Source organism: Anser cygnoides, chromosome 7 (genome assembly GCF_040182565.1).
Source record: "Anser cygnoides isolate HZ-2024a breed goose chromosome 7, Taihu_goose_T2T_genome, whole genome shotgun sequence".
In the NCBI taxonomy this organism is placed as follows: Eukaryota; Metazoa; Chordata; class Aves; order Anseriformes; family Anatidae; genus Anser; species Anser cygnoides.
The window spans coordinates 18,822,160-18,831,790 of NC_089879.1; positions in this window are offsets into that span (position 1 = coordinate 18,822,160).

The window sequence follows — 9,631 nt, forward strand, 5'->3', positions numbered from 1 at the left end:
ATGTTGTCCCAGCTGCAGCCTGAGTGTCTCACAATACGCAAAATAAAGGGACTCCAAGTTTTGCAGAGCCTCCTTGTAGGAGCAAAGCTGCTTTGGCCACCCCAGAAGCTGGAGCTCAAAGTCTGTTGGACTCTTCAGTCTGTAATGTAGCTGTGATTACAATTGTTCAGTATGATTTTGTGGGTTCCACAAAAGTCAGCCACAAGTGAAGCACTCGGGTTTGTACATTTTGAGACTGCATGACATCCTGTTTAACCCTAGGCCAATTCACTAACAGGTCTTTTAGCTGCTCTGGTTGCAGAGCAGTGGCACAAGGGCAAGAGCAAAACTCAAGAGATGTGTTTCAGTCGTGCCCTCTTCTTGCCACCAGGCCCGGCTCCCTTCCAGACACAGTGCACGGGGTGAATGAGCCACCTGTCCTCTTCCTGTGCTGCCATATATCAGGGCTGTGCCACTTAAACCACTCCTGTAATGGCCATCTCGGTAGCTCTGATTAAGCCTGGCATTTAAAAGTTTATAACTCAGCTATAAAAAGCCACTCAGGCTGAACCCCAGCGTGCAAGGCCCCAGCCCAGGGGGATGATTTACAAGCAGACTATTCCGACACCAGCCTGCGTGACACTTTTTCAGTTCTGTAATGGAAAAATGGAAGCCCAAGGTATGAGAGACAGATGTAAGACAAAGATTTTTTCGTAATGTCTCACTGCATTCATCACTAGATCCCATGCAGTAATTCTCAGCATTTCCAGACAGGCATAAGTCAGGTGCAGCGTGAATGGCCTCTGTGCAAGTGCCACTTGTATGATTTTGGCAAAACATCTCCAGTCCTGGGCTCTTTCTTTCCTCAGGCAGTCACACACATCCACAGAGCTCAGACTTCCTCTCATCTCTTCCCTGCATGGGCCAGCTCCCAGCTCTGTTGCCTCTGCTCCACAGTCCCTAATCCGCTCCGCACACAGCTCGCGGCGCCTGGGTCCTGCAGCACGTTGCTCTGGGTTTGTTAATGGGGCTGGTGCAACCTGCTGGGCCTTGGGGCCTTCTTTACAAAGCTGCATGCCATCCTCTCAGCCCTCCACGTGCTTTCTGCCTTGCACATCTGTCTAGGCCTCCTTATGCCAATCCACATTATAGCATGAAATGGGAAGCAGCGAATGCACCTTTGCTCAGTTATGCCGTAGGCTAGTGCTTCCCACGCTGCATGCTGGATAGTAATGAGATTGTTAGGCTAATTGGCTCTTTATTAAGAGTATTATTTACAATGATGCTGAAGGCCATGTGCATGCAGAAAAAGATCTTGGTATACCATCAAACTCTTCCCTCTTGCCATCAGTGCCCTCTCCTCTGTGTTCCCCCTAGGCTGCCGCCCCTGGAAAGCTGGGAGAGGCTTTCTCCCCACCTCCTGGGGGGCCGCCCTGTCCCTCTTCAGGGCCATGGACAAAAGCCTGTATCTGCAGGCAGTTTGTGCTTGCTTAAGCGAGGGCGGCATTCACTAGGGCTGTGTGTGTCACTCCTCTCCCCTGGAAGACCGAAGTGGGACCTTCCTACAGATCTAAAAACCAACGGGGTGTTCATGGGGATCTGAAGACAGGAGAGCCAATGCTGAATGCTGTCAAGCCCTCCTGTGCAGGCAGGGCAGCTACTCTCCCGAACTTCAGAGAGCAAATAAAAGCCTCAGTTCACGTCTCCTCCTCCACCACCATGCTCCCTGCCTCCCTGCAGCAGAAACCAGCCAGGGCAGTGCGGGAGGAAGTCATTTTCTGACGGGCAGACCACGAGGGAGCAGAGGATGGAGATGAAATGCTTGTGGTGTGCTTCTGTGGCACATTCTGCCTCTAAAGGAGCTGCCACTCGATAAAGATCCTGTTGCGCCTGATTGTCCGTGCGGTGGGAGCAGCGTGTGAATGGGGGGAAGTGAGAAGCCTTGAATTTATACTCGAGCTTTGAGTACATAATTCAGACCTCTCCACTGAGGAGTCTGACACCCCTGCCATAAATAAAAGAGCAGCCTCTGCAGTAAACAATGCTTTATTCTTTCCAGTTAAAAACTTCCTTTTCACTGCAGTGAAATATTGACTTCAGGCGACCATATTACCACAAAATACCATCTTTTCCTGATACTAACCAATGAAATTTTTACATAGATCTGGCCTGTGAGAATGAGACTCCCTTTGGCATATGGCAAATCTAGTCTTACTTGAGAGTGATGTGTCAACAATATTTTAATAATCCAACCACAATGTCCTTATTGCCTGCCCTGAGCTCTCTGCCATGAGAGAAGTAGGTGCTGGTCTGATATCTCAGACATCTGAACATCAGTTTTTTGTAACTGTGACAGGTCTCCTTTGGTAAAAAAGTAACAGCTAAAAGTCACCAGGATTTAAAATATTGGCCTGCATGACTTTATCAGTATTTAACCCTGATGGTTTCTTCTGCAGCCAGTGCTTTTGCAATACTGCTGTAACAACTATAACATGAAACAGAGAAAGTAAAAAACAACCACCTGAGTCATTTTAGCCCAGAAGAGTTCTCTCACATGCAGAGCAACAAAATACAGCTCTTTTCTGCAGGCTGAATCACTTCCAGCCCTAATTCCCCCCCAGCTCTGTTCTGATGGGGCTGAAAGCTGGGGCCTGGGCAAATACACCTCATTAGCTGCCAAGGTCTATTCTGGTATGCGAGTTCCTGTGTGTTCTGGGCCATGCCCTTCAGCCCAGGTTGGGACCGTGGCTTCAAGATCTCTGCTGGTATCAGCAAGTGCATCCCGAGAGCAGCCTTAGGAAGGCCATCAGAAGGCAGCCCAGACATAGCCAGCCTGAGACACTGGTCCTTGGGAGCCAGGAGAAAATGTTTGTTTCTAATTACATTGTGTTTGCTTTGTCAGGTGAACTGGTTTACCTTTTGGTTTTCTGCTTCAGAATATTTGTTTATTAAACTCTAGCATTCGGTATTGGCCTCAGAGACTAACACTTGCTGTAGTGGAGTTTATTAGGCCTCCCCTAGCTATTGAATAGGTTGAGGTTTTTTATTATATACACACAGCTTCTTTACACCCGCACGGTACATGAGCCGATGTGTTAAATAAGATCCAAGGGCCATTAAATGAAGAAGCCCATCTCTGCAAAGAAGACTCCCCAGGAACCTGAGCTGTGCCTGTTATATCACAGCTGGCTCACCCTTGCTCTGTCGTGCTGGCTGAAGCCATCAGGCTTTGGCAGATGCTTGAGAACTGAGATGCAAGATGCTGATGTGATCACCAGTCTTTGGCACAGCAAGGGATAGGAGTGTCCCTGGGAGTTGTTCATTTTTATTAGAAATTTTTCTGTAGCACTGTGCAAGAAATTGGCTGCTGGCAGGGAAGGAAGATCTACAGGAGAATGAGGCTGATCCTATCTCTCCTCCGAACCATTACTCCTGTTTACAGCTAAACCTAACTGGGACTGAGCCAGGAGTTCTACAGGGAGGATTTCACAGTCACAGTCCAACAGGGGTCAGAAAGGAAAGTTTCAAAATCCTACTCAGGAAGCCGAATACCTGAGGACTTCATCTGTGGGGCTGAACCCAGGAGTCATCCAAATCCACGGCGCAGCTTGTTGTTCGGACTAACACCAGCAGCAGCCAGGCATTCGTCTGCGTGTATGCATGTGGGCAAGGTTAGCAAGCCTCGGCTTCATCCATTTTTGGTGGGCTTTCCCTCCAGAGGGCTCAGGACCTGCATTTAGAGGAGTGCACAGTGTTTGTCCTTGTCCTGCTCTGAGGCTGTGTGACACAGCTCACAGCCTGTGGCCAGGCTGGCAGGAAGGGAAGGAGGATCAGCTCTTACTCAGCACGTAACTCATTTTTTTTCCAGTACAGACAAGCCAATGAGGATATCTCTTGCTAAAGGGTCTCCTCTAATAACCGCCTCCATTCCGTGGGAGCCTTGCTGTCCCCTCAGTGAGGGGGCTTACAAGCCACCCGGGACCCCTGTGTCACTCTGCTGCCCCATGTCACGCTGCCTTGGCTGCATTGCAGTGTCACCAGAGAAAAGTAGCAGTACATCTGAAGATACAGGTGACGCTGTTCGTCCCACAGAAATGGATCATGAGATCTGTGCAGAAATTATCTTTTGAGGTAGTGGTAGTTGGATTTGATACATTTTGTTAAATGTCTTAGGTCTGCTGCTCTGCACAAATGTCAAGTGTCTAGAGAGATGCTGAGGCTGGGAAGCCTCTTGGTTATCGGAAACTCTGGAAACCTTCCAATTTCTATCCAGCTCAGATCAAATCAAGCTTTCTGAAAAATATTCCAGTGAGTTAAGGGCTATGCTTTTGCACCAGCTGTATGAATCAGCTAGATACAAATAAAAATGCCTTCAGTGACACCAGTTCTCCTCTGTTCTACAATACATCATTTGCCACACACTGTGAAAGCAGGAAAGGGATGAGCAAACAAGAGTCATCATTATTAATTAGATTTTAGAATCTCATTAATGAGCCAGGAAAGAGGAGCCAAGGTCTTGGATACACCTTGCTCCTACCCCCACCTTGTGGGAAGGCAACATCATGGTCTTGGTTCCATAGTCTTTGTGTCTGGGACATGTACATCCACAGCCAAAATAGCTCCTGCACGTCGGGGTGGATATATCTGGGCCACAGCTCAATAAGGCTCATGAGAAACCTGCTGCAGAGGAGAGTTGCGTTGGCCAGATTTTTATTTTTATTTATTTTTATTTTTATTTTTTATTTTTATTTTTATTTATTTTTATTTTTTTTATTTTTATTTATTTTTATTTATTTTTATTTTTTTATTTTTATTTATTTTTATTTTTATGTAACAACACCTGCTAAGTACACTGGTCTTCTGTCCCTCTCTCCTCCCTCCCCTGTCTGTCTGTGACCATCTCTTTCCCAGCTCAGCTCCTAGCATTGCTGTCAGTGGGAGGAACTGGGGGGGGGGGGGGGGGGGGGGGGGGGGGGGGAGCTGGCGGAGGGAATTAAGAGTGCGTGGGGGTTTAGTTCTATTAGGGCTGGATTTAAGATCAGGCTCTATCTATGGCATCATGGGCTTCCTCTTGCTCAGCCCTATTGGGGTACGTGGCCTTGGCCTACATGGCTGTTCCAGCACCACCCATAGTATGGATGCAGGCACACATACAAAGCCTTTGTTTTACCACTTGGGTTACATTTATTTAGAGGGTGGGCTTTCTGCCATGGTACAAAGCTGATGAAGCTCTGCTGCCTGAAGGCGTGCTTCAAGCACAGTGTAAATGCACGATTGCCCTTACATCAGCGCCACTCTCACAGCGCAGATGTGGCCAGAAGCTTTTCAAAGACCAGGCTGTTGTTTGGGCTTTTCAGATGAGAAGCTTAAAAATTGACAAGTCTAAACATGGTTAGTGTCCTGCTGAGTACGATCAGATAACCTCACTTACTATACTCCAGGGATGCAGATATTGCACACCATTAAACACGTCTTGGATGCCCAGAAGGATATAAAACCACAACTGAGTTCCTCTACCACTTGAAAACACGGTTAGTTAGCAGCAGGAATAGCCCCCCAGCATTAATAACAAGACTGTCCTCACAGAGCTGGTCTCATGGCAGCTATACCCGATACGGACAGTCCAGCACAAGAGGGAGCCCTGCAGGGGCTCAGCAGTGGCAGCCGGTGCTGGGAGCCCTTGCCTGGGGCTGGGCCAAGTGCTGTTTCCTCCTCGCACAGATATTTTGGTGACAGCTCTTCCCCACGTCAAACTGAACCACAAAATTAACGATGCCAAGACAATTTTCAGCCCAGCAAACCACAAAATAACAAATCATTTTATATTATTAGAAATATCTTAAGATATTTGAAAACTTTTCCTCTAGTTCCGTTTTCTTAAATGTATATTTCTTAATGAATGATTTCTTTAAAAAATTTATTTCAAGCCAAAAGAAAGGTTTAGGGCTGTTTACTTACACATACATGTAAGCATGTATGCGTTACTTACGTACATGTAAGCATGTATTATGTATACATTACATACTTACATACATGTAAGTATGTATGTGTAAGTAAAAAATTAGTCAAGAAATTTCTCGGCTCAGAAGAGAGCAGCGGACAAACCCAAACATGGGCAGGAAGCTGAGGTTCGCAGCCCACAGGGCAGGTACCAAGGCAGCAGCAGTACAAGGTAGCTGTGTAGTTAAGCAGGGAATTTTGCTGCTCCTAGGAGACTGTTGGGACCGGCGTGCTGTGCCAGTAGGTTTTGGGGCCAGTGCTTTAGCTGGTATTTGATCTTGCTTGGTTTATGTGAGGGCTCAAGTGGTTGCTGATTTGAGAGGTTTGCCTGTCAGCCGAACTGGCGCTGGGGCCGGTCACGCTGCGGGGTTGGAGTGCTGGGGCTGAGCTCACTGCCAGGAGAGGTGTTTGTGTCTCAGGCTGGCGAGGCAGTGGCTTCATGGAGGGGAAGGGCAGCAGCTTGTTCCTCCACCAGGACAGACAGAGGGATGGGGACATCCCAGGTACACCCCCCATTCCTGGATGAGAATATGGAAAGAGATAAATATTATTCCTCCCTGGGCAGGAGAACGTGCCCAGGGTACATGGGAAGCCCCAGGGAAAGTGGAGCTCCCCTGGGACAGACCCTGCAAGTAACAGGACACGCAGATCAGCAGGTGGGAGAAGGAAAGGACAGTTCAAGGCCACTGTTTAGATCATGTCCAGACATTTCGTTATAACATAAATACTATATCTATAACTATATATAGACATAGAGACATACCTAGATACGTCTATATATAAGCCTACATCCATGTATCAAAGTATTCTCAACAATAACATTGTCTTATATTATTATGCAATATGATACTCTCCTATAATTTCTTTCCAACTTTTCCCTGTGGAAGAAGCCATAGCCAGCTTTGACACCAAATAATTCTGAAATGTTTCCATCCACATTCCTTGGGAAGGGATGCAGTCCCAGGAGACCTGATCCAGGCAGTGCTCGCCAGCAGAAACTGATTCTGCCAATGGACTTTCAGCAATCTTAGTGCAGTCACAGAATGAGTCTCCCTTGGCCCGGATTCATTCCATAACCTCTGCAGCTCATCAGTGCTTGGAATAGAAGGAAGGATCACTGCTTATTTGAGAATCTGACCGTGCCATCTGTGGTCTGTCAATGTAAGGAAGATCCTGAACAAGGCCACCCAGGTCTACCTGAAACACTCCCTGTCATTGATGACTACACCTGCTGTTACTAGCATAGCAAAAAAGCAGGGTGCCCTTTTTATTGTGCTTTGAATGCTGTCATCCCCTGTGCCAGTTTTAAGAAATTGGAGGGGCAGTTGAGAGAAGACGAGGCTCTGACTCTGAATGCCAGTGGGTGGGAGTGGGCACACACTGGGAATTTCAGAAAAGGGGAGTCTAAGTGAGCATAGGGAAGAGTTTGGCCTGTGCAGGGCAAGACTGACTTTGACAAGCCCTGGCTTATGAAAGCATACCCTGGGTTTGAACATTTTTGACTTTTTACCAGAGTTCAACTTCTTTCCATTTCCAGAAGGATTTCAAAGATCAACCCTGCATCTCACAGCATCTTCCTCTTTTCCTTTCAAAGTACTTCAGGTCTCAATATATTCATCTTTGCTAGTGGACTTTGACATGAGAAGGTGCTGAATTTTTAGCACGGCAAGCTGCTTCCCCAAAGGTTTGAGTTAAATCTGCTTTAATAAAAACACAGAGCTTTAAGCAATTGGGACATAAATGATTTCTCTTCTGCACTATTGAAATGTTGCTTTCTAAGTATGTTGAGTAACATATTAGAAACAAGTCTCTAATTGCCCATAGAGTACTGAAGACCTGACTACCTAATGCAAAAAATCAACATCATGAAAACTTTGAGAATATCAAAAAGAAGCAGGGGAAGACCACAGGTCATTTTCATCCATTCCCTACCCATTTAAACCCCATAATTACATTCTTATCTTTAATACCAGGGGACAATGGTGAATATAAGATCATCATAAGACCAGAATAATCAGCCTAAAGACAAAATAAATTAATCATTGACCTCTGTTGTCATAATGGGCATTTCACAAAAATAAATAAATAAATAAATAAAATTAAAGTTCAATTTACTCAAGTGTTCCATGTTCTTTCTGTCTCCTGTAAGGCTCTGAAACAGAGTTTCCTTAATAAAAATGACTGATGATGCACATCAGTTTCTCCAAATTACACATTTGTGTGCATTCACTAGAGCCCATGTAGCCCATCTTGTACAATATCACCAACTTCTGATGCAGCTTTTGAGTGAGACTGAAGATCAAACTTAGAGGTCTTTATTTTCTCAAGAAGGAAACAAATTATACCCCCGAAATACAGACACGCAAATCTGTTGAAATATTTCTGGTAAATCATAGTAATCTTTTTTGTTTACGCTCTGTTATAATCAAATCACAGTAACCTTTTCATGGTCAGTGAGGACTGCTTGGCTAGTCAGGGTTCAAGGCAGGGAAGATCTGAATGAAATTGCCAGTCTGGACAAGGACTGAGCTGAAACCACTTTGAGAAGAGTCTCAGCTGTGTTTTATAATGCATCAGACAATAAGAGAAACTGAGGAGAAATGCAAAACCATCACTTTGGGAGAGTGCATATAGTCTGGAGGAGTGGTTGGTAGCGACAAACTTGAGTTACACCAAGCTAGACACCTGGTAACTTCCAGGACAGGGAGGTGTGAAAGCCTTGCTGCCTGTGGGTGGTGGCAGGAAGGCCACCCTCTTCCAGCACTGCTGGCCCGGCTGCTGGCACCTCACCACAGGGTTGGTGGCCAGGCCGCGGCCCTCACATGGCAAGGTGGCGGGAAAGATGGAGGAGTGCTGGCGTGAGGTGTTCCTGCCCGGCCTCCAGCTCCCTCTCCTTAGGAGGGCTAGAAAGCAGGAGGAAGTCCTGCGAATCATCTCCTAGGCCTTTGATTGTATACCACACACACACACTTCTCCGTTGTCGACTGTTTCTGTGGGCATGGCTGGAGATAAAACTACACTGAGATATAATTACAATGGAAGAGCTTACTGGAAGTCATTCCAGTATTGTAAAATAAGTCCCATTTATTTGGTTTATTAATTAATAATGACGCGTTTTCTTGGAAAAATGGTTTAGGAAGTCCCTGAACACCTAAGGAGGAGATGGTAAAATCCACACATGTAGGCCATTTCAACTAAACTGCACTTTCTAAAACAACTGCAGCATTTCACGTGAGGAAAGCCAAGCTCCTGGGACAGAGCCATGGCTGTGGGACAGCAGTCCCCATCTGCCGTGTGACAAGGGGAGTGAAAGGTGTTGGGGCTGCCCCAGAAAGAGAAAGGTTCAAAGAGAGGTGGTTCAGGGCCAAGCCAAGGGACACCTGGGACTCTGGGCCTGCATTTGCCTCTGTCACGCCTGCAAGGAAGATCAACCATTGCAACCAAGTCTCAGAAATGCAGCATGCAACTGCAATAGAAGGGAGCAGTGAAAGCAATGGCTCCTTACAGTCTGCTGGGCTTCCCTACATGCAGAGCCACAGGCTGCTGAAAGGCAGAAACCAGATTAGTTTGCCTAGACACCTTTATCCTGTGATTTAATGTCATGGTCATTGGCATCACGGAACAGTGCTTTTTAAAAACTGTCCTGGTGGCT